Raw genomic sequence first — 15672 nt, forward strand, 5'->3', positions numbered from 1 at the left:
GATGGCATGCTAGGAGGTCCTGCACCACTGGGTTTTTCAAGTATTCAGAGAAATTGTGGATTTTATGAGTTAGAAATGGGTCAGTAGCTTCATTTGGCACTGCCAGAAAAGACTGCCCCTTCAAATTCTGTTTCTGTTTAGGTTGGGTGTTCATCAGTATGCGAATGATACCCAGCTCTACCTCTCCTTCAAATCAGAACCAGTGAAGGCAGTGACGGTCCTGTGTGAGTGTCTGGAGGCGGTTGGAGGATGGATGGCGACTAACAGATTGAAACTGAATCCTGACAAGACAGAAGTACTGTTTTTGGGGGACAGGAGGCGGGCAGGTGTGGAGGATTCCCCTGAAGAACCAGGTGCGCAGCCTGGGAGTCATTTTGGACTCACAGCTGTCCATGGAGGCACAGGTCAAATCCGTGTCCAGGGCAGCTGTTTACCAGCTCCATCTGGTACGCAGGCTGAGACCCTATCTACCCGCAGACTATCTCTCCAGAGTGGTGCATGCTCTGGTTATCTCCCGCTTGGACTACTGCAATGCGCTCTACGTGGGGCTACCTTTGAAGGTGACCCGGAAACTACAACCAATCCAGAACGCGGCTGTCAGACTGGTGACTGGGAGCGGCCGCCGAGACCATATAACACCGGTCTTGAAAGACCTACATTGGCTCCCAGTACGTTTCCAAGCACAATTCAAAGTGTTGGTGCTGACGTTTAAAGCCCTAAACGGCCTCGGTCCAGTATATCTGAAGGAGCGTCTCCACCCCCATTGTTCTGCCCAGACACTGAGGTCCAGCACCAAGGGCCTTCTGGCGGTTCCCTCACTGCGAGAAGCCAAGTTACAGGGAACCAGGCAGAGGGCCTTCTAGGTAGTGGCGCTCTCCCTGTGGAATGCCCTCCCACCAGATGTCCAAGAGAACAGCAACTACCAGACTTTTAGAAGACATCTGAAGGCAGCCCTGTTATGGAAGCTTTTAATGTTTGATGTACCACAGTATTTTAATATTTTTTTGGAAGCCGCCCAGAGTGGCTGGGGAAGCCCAGCCAGATGGGCGGGGTATAAATAATTTTTTCTACCCCGCCCATCTGGCTGGGTTTCCCTAGGCCCTCTGGGCGGCTTCCAGCAAAAGATTAAAAATACATTAAAACATCAGTCATTAAAAGCTTCCCTAAACAGGGCTGCCTTCAGATGTCTTCTAAATGTCATATAGTTGTTTATTTCTTTGGCATCTGGTGGGAGGGCGTTCCACAGGGCGGGTGCCACTACCGAGAAGCCCTCTGCCTGGTTCCCTGTAACTTTGCTTCTTGCAATGAGGGAACCACCAGAAGGCAGTGTCCGGGCTGACCGATGGGGCTGTATTGAAGCACAATAGGGGGTGGCGTAGGGACTTTGCACAGGTGATCGATGGTCAAGAAAAGGCAACCTTTGTGCTGTTTTATGTCAGGAGTTGGGAATTCTAGAAGTAGTACTACTTTTTGCACGTTCTTACTTCCTGTACTGCTTGAATGGAAGAGGAAAACTTCACTTACTAATTAATTATGTTAAGCGAGGCAAATGTTAGGTCAGGAAGCTCAGCGCAGTATACCTGAAAGAGCATCTCCACCCCCATCCTTCAGCCTGGAGGTCCTCCTCCGAGGGTCTTCTGGTGGTTCCCTCCCCACGAGGTTGCAGGGAACCAGGCAGAGGGAGGGCCTTCTCGGTGGTGGCAGCCTCTCTGTGGAACGCCCTCCCTACAGGTGACAAGGAGATGAGCAACTATCAAACCTCTGGAAGGCAGCCCTTTATAGGGAGGCGTTGAATGTTTGTTGTTTTAATATGTGTTGGAAGCCGCCCAAGTTGGTGTGCAGAGTTCTCTCCCCCCCCCCCATTTTATCCTCACAACAACCCTTTGAGGTAGGTTAGGCTGAGCGTGAGTGCCTGGCCCAGGGTCACCCAGTGAGCTTCAGGGCTGAGTTTGAATGCCTGCCCCCAGCATTCCTCCTCTGCAAGGCCTGCCTCCTCCCATGACAAAGTCTGCTCACACACTCTCAAGCCCCCATGGATGGCTGAGGCAGGTAAGGTTGTCTGTGTTGGAGGAGGGCAGGAGCAGGCAAGGTGAGCCATGCCCCAAAAGGAGGCAGCTGCAGCAGCCCCCTCCTCCTGCTGCCCTCCAGGAACAGGGCGGGGAGGGACCAGCCCCCAGGAAGGACATGTTTGCCTCCCTCTGCAGTGCTCAGAACAAGAGGGGAATGAGGCCACCCAGGCCCTCTGGAGCACAGAAGGGCTCACCATCCTTGACTTTCCCCCTTCAACTGCCTTTTTACCCAATCCCTCATTTTGAGGAAGTCTCCTCTTTTGAAGTCAAATGTGACTGTTCTGGATTTCCTTAGCAATTGTTGGTGATTGCCGGTGATTTCCCTAGGAGTAAAAAGGTCTACCTACTCTGGGCTTATTCTTGGGAACTACTTTGCAACAAAGAACAAAGCTTTTCGTCTTCTGTTTCTTTTCATTTTTATGTTTTCAAAATGCTTGATATCTGACACTGATTTCTGTATATTGTGTTTTCTTTGTTTTTCAAGCTTTCATAAAAAATAGCCTTTGAAAGCAGCTGGTACAGTGGTCAGAAGACTTGCCTTCGTGTCCACAGAATGGAGAAGAAAAGTTCGCCCAACGAATCCCTGGGTGCGACCCCAGAGACCTCCGGCTCCCACCTGGCTGAGCCTTCTCATTGCCAGCTCACTTCGATGCCCTCTGTTCCCAGAGATACCACTGGAAGAGCTGCTTCCCTTAGCCAGGAAGAGTCGGGGTCCCAGCAGCCTTCCCAGCAGGCCTCCCACATTTCCTCCTCCTTGGGCAGTGCTCCATTGCAGGTCCCCGAGCAGCTTTCCGAAGAAAGGCCCCATGGCACTGGCCAAAGTGCTTCCCTCCCATCTCTGGATGAGGTTTCTTCTTCCCAGGGAATGGGTTACCAGCGTGCAGCGACGTTCTCTAGCTTGCAGTCGGGGAATAGGAAAAGTATGATCAGCTTTGCTGTCATCTCCTTTGAGAGTGCTCTCCAGGGGACCCAGGCTGTTTCCTCTACCTCTAAGTCTCCAGAGGGGTCTGTCCCAGCTCCGAGCACAGCTGACCTGGCTAAAGGCGGCAGGGGCAAGGCCAGGTAAGTCCAGATTGAGAGGTAGGGAAAGGGCTTTGAGGCTGTAATGCCCTCCTTGAGTCTCTCCAGCTGGTTTGGACAACTGCCCCCATCCCTGACCCCTGGCCATACCGCCTGGGCCTGGTGAGAGATGGAGCCCCAGAACACCTGGAGTGCACCAGGGTGGGGAAGGATGTCGTGAGGTGGAAGGCAAAAGGAAGGCAGACAGCCCATCCCGGGGTCGGTCCTTTTCCTCCTTCTAGCTTAATGGCTCACCTGAGCTGCCATCCTTTAAACTGAGGAAGCAGCAGCGGATCATCAGAACTCACAAGTTAGGAAGTCCTATGTTATAGTGCCCATCTTCTTGTTATGTCCTGTTGGTGGGGAGAATCGTGCCGTTTTCCTGTGGGTGAGCAGCCAGCCAGCAGCAGGCTGGCAGGTGGGCCCAGGGAAATGGCTTTGTTGGGGGAGCCTCAGAACTCGTCCTCTGCATGTTTGTTCCCTGTTGCCCCAAAGTGGGAACTGTCTTGCAATTCAGGCTTGTGGCACACAGGTAGAGAAGGGGAGCCGTTTGTCTCTTCAGATGCCTGGGAGAAGAGAGCAGTGGGTGGGGGCAGCCTCTGCTCCCCCTTCTAGAAAGGAGGCCTTTGCCAACATGGGTGCAATTCTGCTCCATGTGGGGAAAGTGTTTATCCATCATGGACTTGGGGGGATGCTGCTGCCAGCCAATATGGGCTTTGAAGGATATTTTTTTACTGTAGGCCTGTTTATTCTGCTGCATTTCAATGTTTACACTGAAAAGGATATACCAAGAGCTCTGGCCACAAGTTTCAATATAAGGAATAATTCCTACTCAAAAGTTGAAAAGAAAAATGTGTGTATTCTGCTAAGAATAACAGTTAGAAGCTAATAGTAAATTTAAACACAGCATGTAAGTGCGATAGTTTTAAGGTAATAGTAAATTTAGATACAACGTTTAAGTACAGAAATAATGTAGTTTCAAATATGCAGTGATATAGTATAAAGGTACTTAAAATACCAGTGCACAACAATTGTTTTATACAAGTCTCAATGGCAGTCAAAAAGAGTCCATATTGTGTAAAATCAGAATAAAGAATGAAGAATCAAATAGGGCCAAAAAGGAGTATCCGGAGTGTGAATCAGATGTACGACTCAGTAGTGGTGACCAGGACAGGGCCCTGTTTCGGAGTAAACGCCTTCTTCAGCTGGTAATATCAAATAATATGTCAAAATAGATAAAGATTCTTCAATATCATAGATCATAAATATAATAAAGTATATACATTCTAGAGTGTATTAACACATATCATGATATTTGGTTCCATACCTCGGTTTTTTGAGGACTATAACTGTTGGAAGTCTATATCATTTAATTCTTTTATGTTTCTTTTTCAACATGCGTCTAGAAATAAGAATTTACAAGAGTTATTATTTGCAGTCAAATTGTTTGTGAAAAACGGACATCAGATGAGTGTTTTCTCACCTTAGATAATTGAATCCAAGTTTTCTTGCGTTTCTCTGTGCGTTTTCTATTAGGGAGTGAGATCATTGTCTTATATATGTGTCTGTGGGGGAGGAGGAGGAGGATAAGCTCTCCCTTCTTAAAGGTGTAAACAGAGAAGGGATTTAAAGTCCAAGGTCATCTATAGTGGTTTTTAAAGAAAAGAATTGTAGTCTTGATGTTCATTCAAGCCCTTGGGGGACATCGTTTCAAACAAATGAATATATCGTGCTTCCTGTTGTAACAATAGTCTATCAATATTTCTCCTGGTATATAAATCTACTTTTGGTTTCCAGATAATGAAGAAGACAAAATCATCCTCCGTATGTTTTTGCTGTATATAATGTTCCACCATTGGGGCTTCTAGCACTCTGTTGGGGCTTCTAGCTCAGGGTAGTTGGCGGATGAAGTTAATCAAGTCAACTTTAATCATTTAACCTGCCAGAAAAAGGGCCAGTTTAAAACAGCGGCTGTCTAGTTCACAGAGTTCCTGAACAAGCATGCATGGAAACACCGGTTTCTATAATGACTGAAATGTGCTTCATTTGCAACTAAGTAGAGCCTCTCTGCTAATGCAGAGCACAATCCAAAGCTTCAGGCAAGGCCATTTATATACCCAGAATCCAGAGCAGCCTGTTCTCATACTCCTTTGAAGTGCCACCACTGCAACACCAGCGCTTGGCCTTCTGGCACCTGCAGGCTAGGGAAAGAGCTCTTTAGCACCCTGGGGTGGAGCTCCTTCTCAGCAATAGCACTGTCTGCTCATTCCCAACTTCTTCAACCAGTGCCTCTGTGCCTTCTGTAAATGTCTGGAGTAAATGTCTAGCAGGAAGTGTCTGTCCTCTCCAGGATGTTGAAATACTGAAGAAGGCGCCCAATAGCCCGAAGACGGGGGCGGAAACAGTACTTAAGGGTGATCAAGCATTGCCTATGAAGGTCCAGGAGCCTGTAGAAAAACTCCAGCCATTGCCAGCAATACTCCAGAATCCGCAAGGAAGAGGTATTTTTGAGAATCCTGTCTTCACAAATTCCAGGAACATGGCCCTCCCAGTGTTAAGGTGGGGAGGTGGGGTTGGGAGGTTGCAGATAAGAGTCAAAAGTTAAAAATATAAAGGCTAATGGAATTCTATTTAAAAATCAAAAGTCGCTGTGGTGGTTCAAGTTATAGTGTGAGACAAAAAACAAGATGGAAATGAAAAGATACGGAAGAGAGAGAAGAGATAGAGAGAAAAAGAAGAAAGAAAGAAAAAGAAAACACAAAAAATCCTACTGAAAATAGTTTGTTTGTTTAGAAAAGAGAAGGAAAAGAAAAAACACCATTGTAATAAGTAAATAGAAAAAGGGGGGGAGTGGGGATGGAATAGTAGATATATATATATAGAATTCTTTAATGAGAAATATATATAAAAAAATTAAAACTTTTTTTGAGTGATAGCAGCTCTTTTGGCTGAGGTGTGGCATGCAGCTGAAACAGTATTTCAGGAAACTCAAGCATTCAGTGTGAATCTCCAGGAGCTTGAAGAGAAACTCCAGGCGTTGCCAGCAACACTCCAGGAGCCGCAAGCCAGAGGTATTTTTGAGAATCCTGTCTTCACAAATTCTGGGGACATGGCCCTCCCAGTGTTAAGGTGGGGAGGTGGGGCTGCGAGTTTGCAGATAAGAGTCAAAAGTTAAAAATGTAAAGGCTAATGGAATTCTATTTAAAAATCAGGTCAGGAGAAGAGATCCACACCTGGGAGCTTGATGGCAGCTGAAGGGATCCACGGTGATCCAGGACAAGCTGCACTTGCTGCTCAGGTAAGGCCAGAAGGAGGCTTACCAGGCGTTCCCGGTTGCCAGGGACAGTCCCCGGATTCAGCAATCTGTCCCCGGCAGAAATTTGTCCCCGGAATGTCCCCGGATTTACGCCTGGGGACTTCCTGCGCTGCAACATGGCTGACGCCATGGCAGCAAGCAGCATCGGAGGTCCTGACTACATCCGGGGACATTAATTAAATGCGGGGACATTCCAGCCAGTTCCAGCCAGCCAATCCGCTGGCTGGGGGGGGGTGCCCCGACCTTGCTGCAGCTGCCGCCGCTGAGGAGAGGGAGAGCCCGACCCGAGAGAGCCCACCCAGAGGAAGGTCTGTCTGCTTTAACGCCTCATTGCTGAGCAAAAAACAGCGTTCTTGGCCGTTCCTGTGGCGTACACCCCTCCCCCTTTTCTCCAGCTGGACGGCTTGTCTTTGGGGCGTTGAGGCAAAGCACAGCAGAGGGGATCCCCTGTCCCACTTTGTGGGAGAGCTTCCTTGCAGATAGGGATAGCGCACGGTTGGAGAGCCTTTTATTTGTAATTGCTCTGGTTGCTTAGAAGGGTAGTTGGCGGATGAAGTTAATCAAGTCAACTTTAATCGTTTAACCTGCCAGAAAAAGGGCCAGTTTAAAACAGCGGCTGTCTAGTTCACAGAGTTCCTGAACAAGCATGCATGGAAACACCGGTTTCTATAATAACTGAAATGTGCTTCATTTGCAACTAAGTAGAGCCTCTCTGCTAATGCAGAGCACAATCCAAAGCTTCAGGCAAGGCCATTTATATACCCAGAATCCAGAGCAGCCTGTTCTCATACTCCTTTGAAGTGCCACCACTGCAACACCAGCGCTTGGCCTTCTGGCACCTGCAGGCTAGGGAAAGAGCTCTTTAGCACCCTGGGGTGGAGCTCCTTCTCAGCAATAGCACTGTCTGCTCATTCCCAACTTCTTCAACCAGTGCCTCTGTGCCTTCTGTAAATGTCTGGAGTAAATGTCTAGCAGGAAGTGTCTGTCCTCTCCAGGATGTTGAAATACTGAAGAAGGCGCCCAATAGCCCGAAGACGGGGGCGGAAACAGTACTTAAGGGTGATCAAGCATTGCCTATGAAGGTCCAGGAGCCTGTAGAAAAACTCCAGCCATTGCCAGCAATACTCCAGGAGCCACAAGGAAGAGGTATTTTTGAGAATCCTGTCTTCACAAATTCCGGGGACATGGCCCTCCCAGTGTTAAGCTGGGGAGGTGGGGTTGGGAGAAAAGAGATAGAGAGAAAAAGAAGAAAGAAAGAAAAAGAAAACACAAAAAATCCTACTGAAAATAGTTTGTTCAGAAAAGAGAAGGAAAAGAAAAAAGCCATTGTAATAAGTAAATAGAAAAAGGGGGGAGTGGGGATGGAAAAGTAGATACAGTGGTGCCTCGCAAGACGAAATTAATCCGTTCCGCGAGTCTCTTCATCTTGCGGTTTTTTCGTCTTGCGAAGCACGGCTATTAGCGGCTTAGCGGCTTAGCGGCTATTAACGGCTTAGCGGCTTTAAGAAAAAGGAAACAAACTCGCAAGAACTCGAAAGATGTTTCGTCTTGCAAAGCAAGCCCATAGGGAAATTCGTCTTGCGGAATGACTCAAAAAACGGAAAACCCTTTCGTCTAGCGAGTTTTTCGTCTTGCGAGGCATTCGTCTTGCGGGGCACCACTGTATATATATATAGAATTATTTAATGAGAAATTTTAAAAAACTTTTTTTAAAAAAGAGAAAAAATGAGTAATAATAATGAAAATGAGTAAATGAGTAAGAAGTGAATAGAAATGGATGAATAATGAGTAATAATGTATTAATAAAAAGGGAGGGTTGTGTGTATAACTAAAGAAGAAGGAGGAGAGAGAGAGAGAGAGAGAGAAGGGAACAAGAAAAAGGGGCAGTTTTAATTCTCCTGTGGGACCCCCAGGGCTTGGTGTCGGGTTCCTAGATCGGGGCTGAGGCGGCGGTTCCAGGAAATGGGTTCCAATGGTTCAGGCCGCCTACCTGGGTTCATAGGGTTTGAAAATACTGATAAGAAATGGACTGAAAATAAACTCAATAACATAAAGCATGGTTTTTGCTGTGCCCCCCTGCACTGGCAGGGGAGGGTCTACGCCGCGTTCTTCTAGCCCCCAGCCGGTCCCCGGTGCACGGTTCCTCTGCTCTTTTGTTTCAGCCGCTGGTGATATTGGCTTGGGGTCGGAGCTGGGCTAGGTGGGGCGTTCCCTCCGGGCTTCCCTGTCTCTCCCGATCCCCTCCTATCATTCTCCCCCCCCCCATGTTACCTGTGGGGGCGCCTTACCAATACAGTCGTACCTTGGATCCCAAACGCCTTGCGACTCGAATGTTTTGGCTCCCGAACGCCACAAACCCGGAAGTGAGTGTTCCGGTTTGTGAATGTCCATTGGAGCCCAAATGTCCGACGGGGCTTCCGCGGCTTCGGATTGAGTGCAGGAAGTTCCTGCAGCCAATCGGAAGCCGCGCCTTGGTTTCCGAATGTTTTGGAAGTCAAACGGACTTCTGGCATGGATTCCGTTTGACTTCCGAGGTACCACTGTATATCTTCTCGGAGCAGGGGCAATCCCATTGCCGCCTTCAGTTCTGGTAAAGCTAAGAATTGCTTGTGCAGATCTTGATGCCTTCAAGGCCGAGGCTGTCATCTGATGTGACCCAGTACTCCTATCAGAGAAGCAAATCCTCAAATACAGTCATACCTCTTGTTCCGCTCGGTTCAGGTTACGTCTTTTCAGGTTGCGTCCTGCGGCGACCCGGAAGTAACGGAACGGGTTACTTCCAGGTTTCGCTGCTCGCGCATGTGCAGACGCTCAGAATGACGTCACGCGCATGCGCAGAAGCGGCAAATCACGACCCACACGTGCGCAGACGCGGGTTGCGTTCTGCTCATGATGCGAACGGGGCTCCGGAACGGATCCCGTTCGCAACCAGAGGTACCACTGTAGTTGAAATGCCTGGCTTGTTCAATGGCTTGTCCATTTAGGAGCCATTTCTGCTTCCTGGGCTGTGCCCCCAATACTACGGCTTTTGTCTTGGAATAATTTGTATTCAAATCTTTGTTACGACACAGTCTCCCAAAGTTCTTTAGTAATCGCCTCATACCCATTTGCGTTTGTGCTAACAACACCGTATCGTTGGCATGTAGCAAAATGGATACATTATGGGATAAAACTGAAACAGGGAAATATCTGGCCATTTGGGTTCCTTTATTACATCATTTACATAAATGTTAAAAAGCAGAATTTTAGAAAGTATTTCAAAGTGTTTAAAATGATTTAGGAATTACAAGGTTAACTTTTTAAAAACAATATTAAATAAGTTTTAAAAGCCTGTATGTGTAACTGCTGATGATGTTTGGGGGTGGCGGCAGCTGTGGTTGTAAGACTCCCTTAAAACTGATTTACAGTGCTGGCTCTTGGGGATTGAAAGGGCACATAAAAAGACCTTGCCCCAAATTAAAGAAAAACCAACAAACAACCCCAGTCAAACAATTAGAAAAACCAGCTTGTGGAGCTCAGATGAACAAGTCCCACTTTGGTGCAACTTGACCGGAATGACATGCACAGATGCTCCCTTCTTTTTCTGAGTTAAAGCAGTGATTTTGGCTGAGGTGTGGCATGCAGCTGAAACAGTATTTAAGGAAGCTCAAGTATTCCGTGTGAAGCTCCAGGAGCTTGAAGAGAAACTCCAGGCGTTGCCAGCAACACTCCAGGAGCCGCAAGCCAGAGGTATTTTTGAGAATCCTGTCTTCACATGGCCCTCCCTCCCAATGGGTTTCAAGTCCCATCATCCATGATGAGCCCCGGCCATGTTGGCTGGGGCTTAGGGGAGTCCCACCACAGTCTGGAGCCCAGTTCAGTGCGCCTTTGTGGGCAGCTGGTAGCCATGCCAGGGTCGCCTTCGCTGCGTGGAAGGGGTGGCCTCCCCCCCACCCCCACCCCATGTGCAGGAGACCAGAGACCAGTAGCAGACTGCGCATGTGCCTCTGAAGGGCACAAAGATTTGATGCCTCCTTGTGTGCCCATTTTCTTGCCAAAAAGAATAAAAATACAGCATATGGTTGCACATACCAGGCACCAATGTTAATGGTGGTTCTTTGGCTTTTCCTTCAGGTGAGGAACACGAGGAGGAGGAGGAGGAGGAGGAGCAGCAGGAGGAGGAGAAGGAAAAATAAAGAAAATGGGGGGGGGATATATAGTTTCCTATATATTTTTATTATTAGTTCTATGTATTGCTTCTTTATTTAATAAAATTTATTTTAAAAAGCCTGCAAAGTGGTTTACCAAAACAAAAAACAAAAAAACCACCACAGCAGTAAAATCAAGAAAAATCCTACTTTAAAACATACAAAAGCCAAAATATTAAAAGAGATGAAAATTACTTCAACTTCCTAAGCTTCTAGGTATGCTTGCCTAAACAAGAATGCTTTTAGCAGGTGCCTGAAATGCGTCTAGCAAAGGCACGTGCTTTGTTGCAAGAGGCGGGGAGTTCCAAAGGGCAGGTGCTGCCACACTAAACAATGCAGTACAGATATTCTGCGGAACCTGTGATAGCGCTTGAAACTGTGAGAATTCCAGCTCCATGATTGCAGTCATGGGGTTGTTGTCTATGTTTTGACTCCACAGAGTGGGAAGTGACGGCGACAGGATGTTTGTGTCCCTGTGTTCCGTGAAGTGGGACTATTGTCCTTTGTTCTTTTTCTCTTTGCTGTCTGATGCTCGAGAGAGAGGGAGCCGTGTTGCAGTGCTCCGTGTGTGTGTTTACATGTAAATAAAGTCGATTAGCCAAAATGCTGAGTTGCTGAGGTCTGTCACGCATGATCCACAAACTCTGCGGATCCCTAAGTGTGCCGGTGTCGCTTGGCATCGGTCGCTGTGATGTTCGGGCTGAAGCAAGCTTATGAAGCTCCCAAACGATCGGCCAGGAGGGAGGGAACATGCCAGTCGGGCACATGTCTCTGCCAGGGTGCTACTCGAGTGTAGGCTGAACTCCTGACAGAAACTACGGAAGGGGAGGTTTTAGTCATGGGGATTTCACCATGCTCTGAAAAGGAAAACATTGATTTCAACAGCAGGCCTGTAAAGCAGCAATCTACTCGCCTGCGAGTCTCATCATGATCAGTGGGACTTCTTCCCGAGCCGGCGGTGCATAAGATGGGCTGCACCCCTTGCACCCAACTTGTACCTAAAACTCTGCACAAGCCTGCAACAGAGAAGAGTGGAGTTGGAAGGGCCCCCTGAAAGTCATCAAGCCAACCCCCCTGGGGCAATGCAGGAATCTCAAGTAGACTATCCCTGACCGATGGCCCCCCATCTTCTGTTTTTCCTCTCAGCCAGGACACACAACAATGGAGACTGGAGGTGGGGGGAAAGATAAATTTTGACGAGGGAAAGGCAATGGGGCCGCTTTCTCAGGCACACACAGGCACAGCTTGAAGACTTTACGCAGAGAGGAACCCCACACGGGAGACACAGATACACAAGCACACAGAAGTCAGTAACCCAAGAGTGGCTTCTAAGTGGGGGGTTGGCTGAGGACAGGGTTGGGCGGAAACATGTGGAGCTTTGCAGAGGGGAGGCAGAAAGCGTTTGTCAGAGGGAAACTCACTTTCCCTTTTTAGAAACCGGCCAAGATCCCTTCTGCATTTGCAGCGCTGCCCCCAAAGTGACCCTTTCAATCCACTTGATAGTCCAGCTGTAGGCGCTGGTCTTCCAGGCAGAATGAAAGGCGCACCCACCGATCCCGCTTCCTTCCTCTCCCCTTCCTGCCCCCCTCCGTTCTTTGCTCACCTGCCTCCTTCCCGTCCTCTCCCCTGCCTGCCTCCTCCAGCCGGGAATGCCCACCCACGACCCCCAGCTTCCCAAGCCTACAGTGAATGTGTCCCCCCCCCCCGGATGACCCCCACCTTGCTCCGCCACTGCTCTGGAAGAAGCTGCTCTGCTGAGAGCAGGACATCTCTGAAGACTCGGCTGGGGTTCTGTAATCTCTGGTGATACATCCCACTGGCTGAGGTGTGGTGAGCTGCAGACTGACTCCCACAAGTCACCAGCTGAGAGGTCCATGGTCCAGATGCCACTACACCCCTAGGTGCTGAAAAGTACCAACTTGAATGGCTCTGAAAGGAAATCAGACAAATTCAACCTTGAGATTTCTATGCTGTCCATCGGACTGGGTTGCCCCAGCCATTCTGGGCACTCCCAGCAAATTGAAACATCCAAAACAGTAAAACACCCCAAAATCTTTCCTGTACCGAAGCCAATTGGATTGACTGTTGAATCTTCTTCCAAGTACTTTGTTTGTTTGTTTGTTTTTTAAAGATATTTATTAGAATTTTACAACATGAAAAAAGAAAAATACAAAATCAAAATAGATAAAAAACAATTCCATCCTTCCATCACTTTCTTTCATTTGCTTATTTCCCGGACCTCCTCACACCTCCCTTTTTGTATTCCAGTTCGATTTATTAGTTCAGCAAATCCTTCCCCTCTTTGTTTTATCCTAATCTTTAATCTTAAAATAAAGTAACATTATTCTTCCAAGTACTTTGGAAAGGACAGGAGCTTTCCCTGCACTTGGGAGCAGTCAGCTAACGTAGGGGTACAGGCCACAGGGCACTCCCAGCTCAATCCCCTCACCTCAGCATCGGCCACCTGAGGCAGCTGCCTCACTCTGGCTCATCAGAGGTCTGGCCCTGCTTGGGAATATGAGTGGGAGAGGGCCATTGCACTCAGGTCCTGCTTATGGGCTTGTTGTGAGCCTCTGCTGGGCAACTATGGGGAACAAGGTGCTGGACTAGATCATCCATTGGTCTAATCCAGAAGGACTGTTCTTACATCCGGGCTGGACTGGAGGCAACTCCAACTTGCAAAAAGCCCTGGAACACCAAGAATTGCAGACTCCCACACTCGCAAGCAAATGAGCTATTGCTTCGCTTCTTAAACCAAAAGAAAAAAACAAACCCCTTTTGCCAAGCTTGGCGACCACGTCCAGTAGCAAACAGACCAATGAAAGTTGCATTTTTGCGTGGGTAGGAAGGGTGTCATTTTCCTTTGGCTGATTTAGGTCCTCGGCTTTTAGACTCCAGAACTGGCACAAACAGGGATGGAAATCTGCTTCAGTTCAAAGGGAGGTATGATTGGCAGGCAAGGTGACACAGCCAGTTATGTGGAAGGGAGGAGGAGGAGGGTGGGGAGGTCACAAGGGAGGAAAGAGCTCTGCACCTCAGCTCGGAATTCTTTTGGAAGAGTGGATGGAGGGGAACAGAGGAAACATTTCTTCCCTTTCAGTCTTTTCTCCCCCCCCCCCTTCCTTTTTCCTTTTTTAAGAATGTGCTATACGGAATTTCCGAGGGGGGAATTCGCTACGGATCTCGCCTTCCCCAGAAACCCCTCCACATCGCTAGGGCGCGAGACAATGGGCTCGAGAAAGCCCTTTCCTTCCCCTGTCGCACCAAGCACCACATCTTTTTTTATTAATGAAAGACCCTGCTTCCCTCTTTCTGGTATGAAACCGTATCAATATGAACGGGGACTTGAGGATGAACTCTGTATTTACATACTACTGCGTATAGACCAATCAAAAGCATCGGATTTGGACAGCTAGCCAATAGCGCTTAGCGGATAGCGGCCTCTAGTGGACAGAAACTTTCTTGTGCCGCTGCCTGTTTCCGTTCTGCAGAGCAGCGGAGCTTCGCCAGCTTGACTGAGCTCCTGAGTGGCCGCCTGCTGAGAGAGCAATGGACTCAGTCCATCAAAAGCCCATTAACTGGTTTCTATTGCAAAAAGTGATCCTTTGTTGCAAGAAATCTGTCAAGCCACTTCCCTTATGGACTGCCGGCTTAGGAAAAGCCCCTCACTTCAGAAAATCCACCCCCTGCATCAATTTCCTCCATTCCAACACCATTCTTTCCCTTAAGGAAAGGACTCTTTCCCCCTCTATCTCCCGCCATAATCCCTCAAGCGTGAGGACACGTGTACACCCCGCCCCCTCCCACCCAGGGAAGTGCCCAAAGGTGACAATTACTGAGCAGTTAAGTTGGCCAAAGAAATCAAGAGCCCACCCCCAGACTTGCATCAGGGTATGGATGTGCAGGAGGGACGCGGGTGGCGCTGCGGTCAATCAATCAATTTCCTTTATTCGACCGATAGTCAGAAATAAAACATTACACAATAATTATAAACTATAACATCATAGGGGTACATAAATAAAGTAGGGCCACAGTACTAGACCTCTCACAGATAACCCACATCAAAGCATTCAGTTATACGTTTCCGACACTTGAGTGCCAGGAAAAGGAATTTAGCCACTGACAGAGTTGTTTTCCCAGAAGACTTATTTAGCAGATATGCTGTCTGCTTTCCTCTTTGTTGGGAACTGAGCTGGGGTAAGTATGGAGTTATAAGATACTATCTTAAATCGTTGTAGAAGGGACAGCTCAGTAAAATGTGCTCTGTGGATTCTACCTCACCCAACGCACAGTGGCATAATCTCTGGTCATATGGGACTCCTCCATATCTTCCCTTCAGAACCGCCGAGTCAAGAACATTCAGCCTAGCCGCAGTAAATAGTCTGCGGTATTCCACGTAGTGGATATCCGCCAGGTAGCGAGCTGGAGCAGCCCGATACAACTGCTCCCCCAGAAACAACCCAGGTTTCACACGGGCTGTGTCCTCCTGTCTGGCAATATCCCTTAATCTTTGAGCGATCACCGCCTTTGCGTGGCTATACGTCATGGACTCTATATAAAGGGAGGACAACCCGCACTTCTGCACTTCCTCCGCTATCTCCCCTTCCCATGGAGATTTAAAGTTATCCCTCAGAATCAAGGGGGCCAAACCCACCGGTCTGAAACAAAGCTTGAGCCATAGCCATAACTTCGCTTTCAGGGCCACATACCTAAAGGCTTGACAACCGGTTTCCAATCTCATGATCGCACCTGCCACGGAGGGGGGGATCCTGAGTATGGCCCTGAGGAATTGGGTTTGGATAGATTCCAATTTTTCAAAGTCCCTACGTGAGCCCAAGGCAATGCCCACCAGCAGAAGAGGGAGGACTTTCATTTTAAAGAGTCGCAAAGCAACTTTGACAGTTTGTGCCTGTTTCTTGGAGTACAGGGTTCTAATCACCAAGGCTGCTTTGGATGCGTTCGAGGCTATGTATTCTCTGTGCGCCAAGAAGGACCTATTTGATCTTACAACCTGACCCAGGTATTTGAAGCAGCTGACCTG

The 15672-nt window shown here is 48.3% G+C and overlaps 1 long non-coding RNA gene across 1 annotated transcript; it reads right to left on the reverse strand.

Annotated features, from left to right (window-relative positions):
• Positions 1-4039: 4039 nt before the first annotated feature.
• Positions 4040-4688, reverse strand: LOC144326394 (uncharacterized). Its single transcript, XR_013391501.1, has 2 exons — positions 4456-4688; positions 4040-4333 (listed from the first exon to the last, which is right to left on the reverse strand). It is a non-coding gene; the product is annotated as an uncharacterized LOC144326394 (long non-coding RNA).
• Between the last annotated feature and the right edge of the window lie 10984 nt (positions 4689-15672).

Source organism: Podarcis muralis, chromosome W (assembly GCF_964188315.1).
Source record: "Podarcis muralis chromosome W, rPodMur119.hap1.1, whole genome shotgun sequence".
In the NCBI taxonomy this organism is placed as follows: Eukaryota; Metazoa; Chordata; class Lepidosauria; order Squamata; family Lacertidae; genus Podarcis; species Podarcis muralis.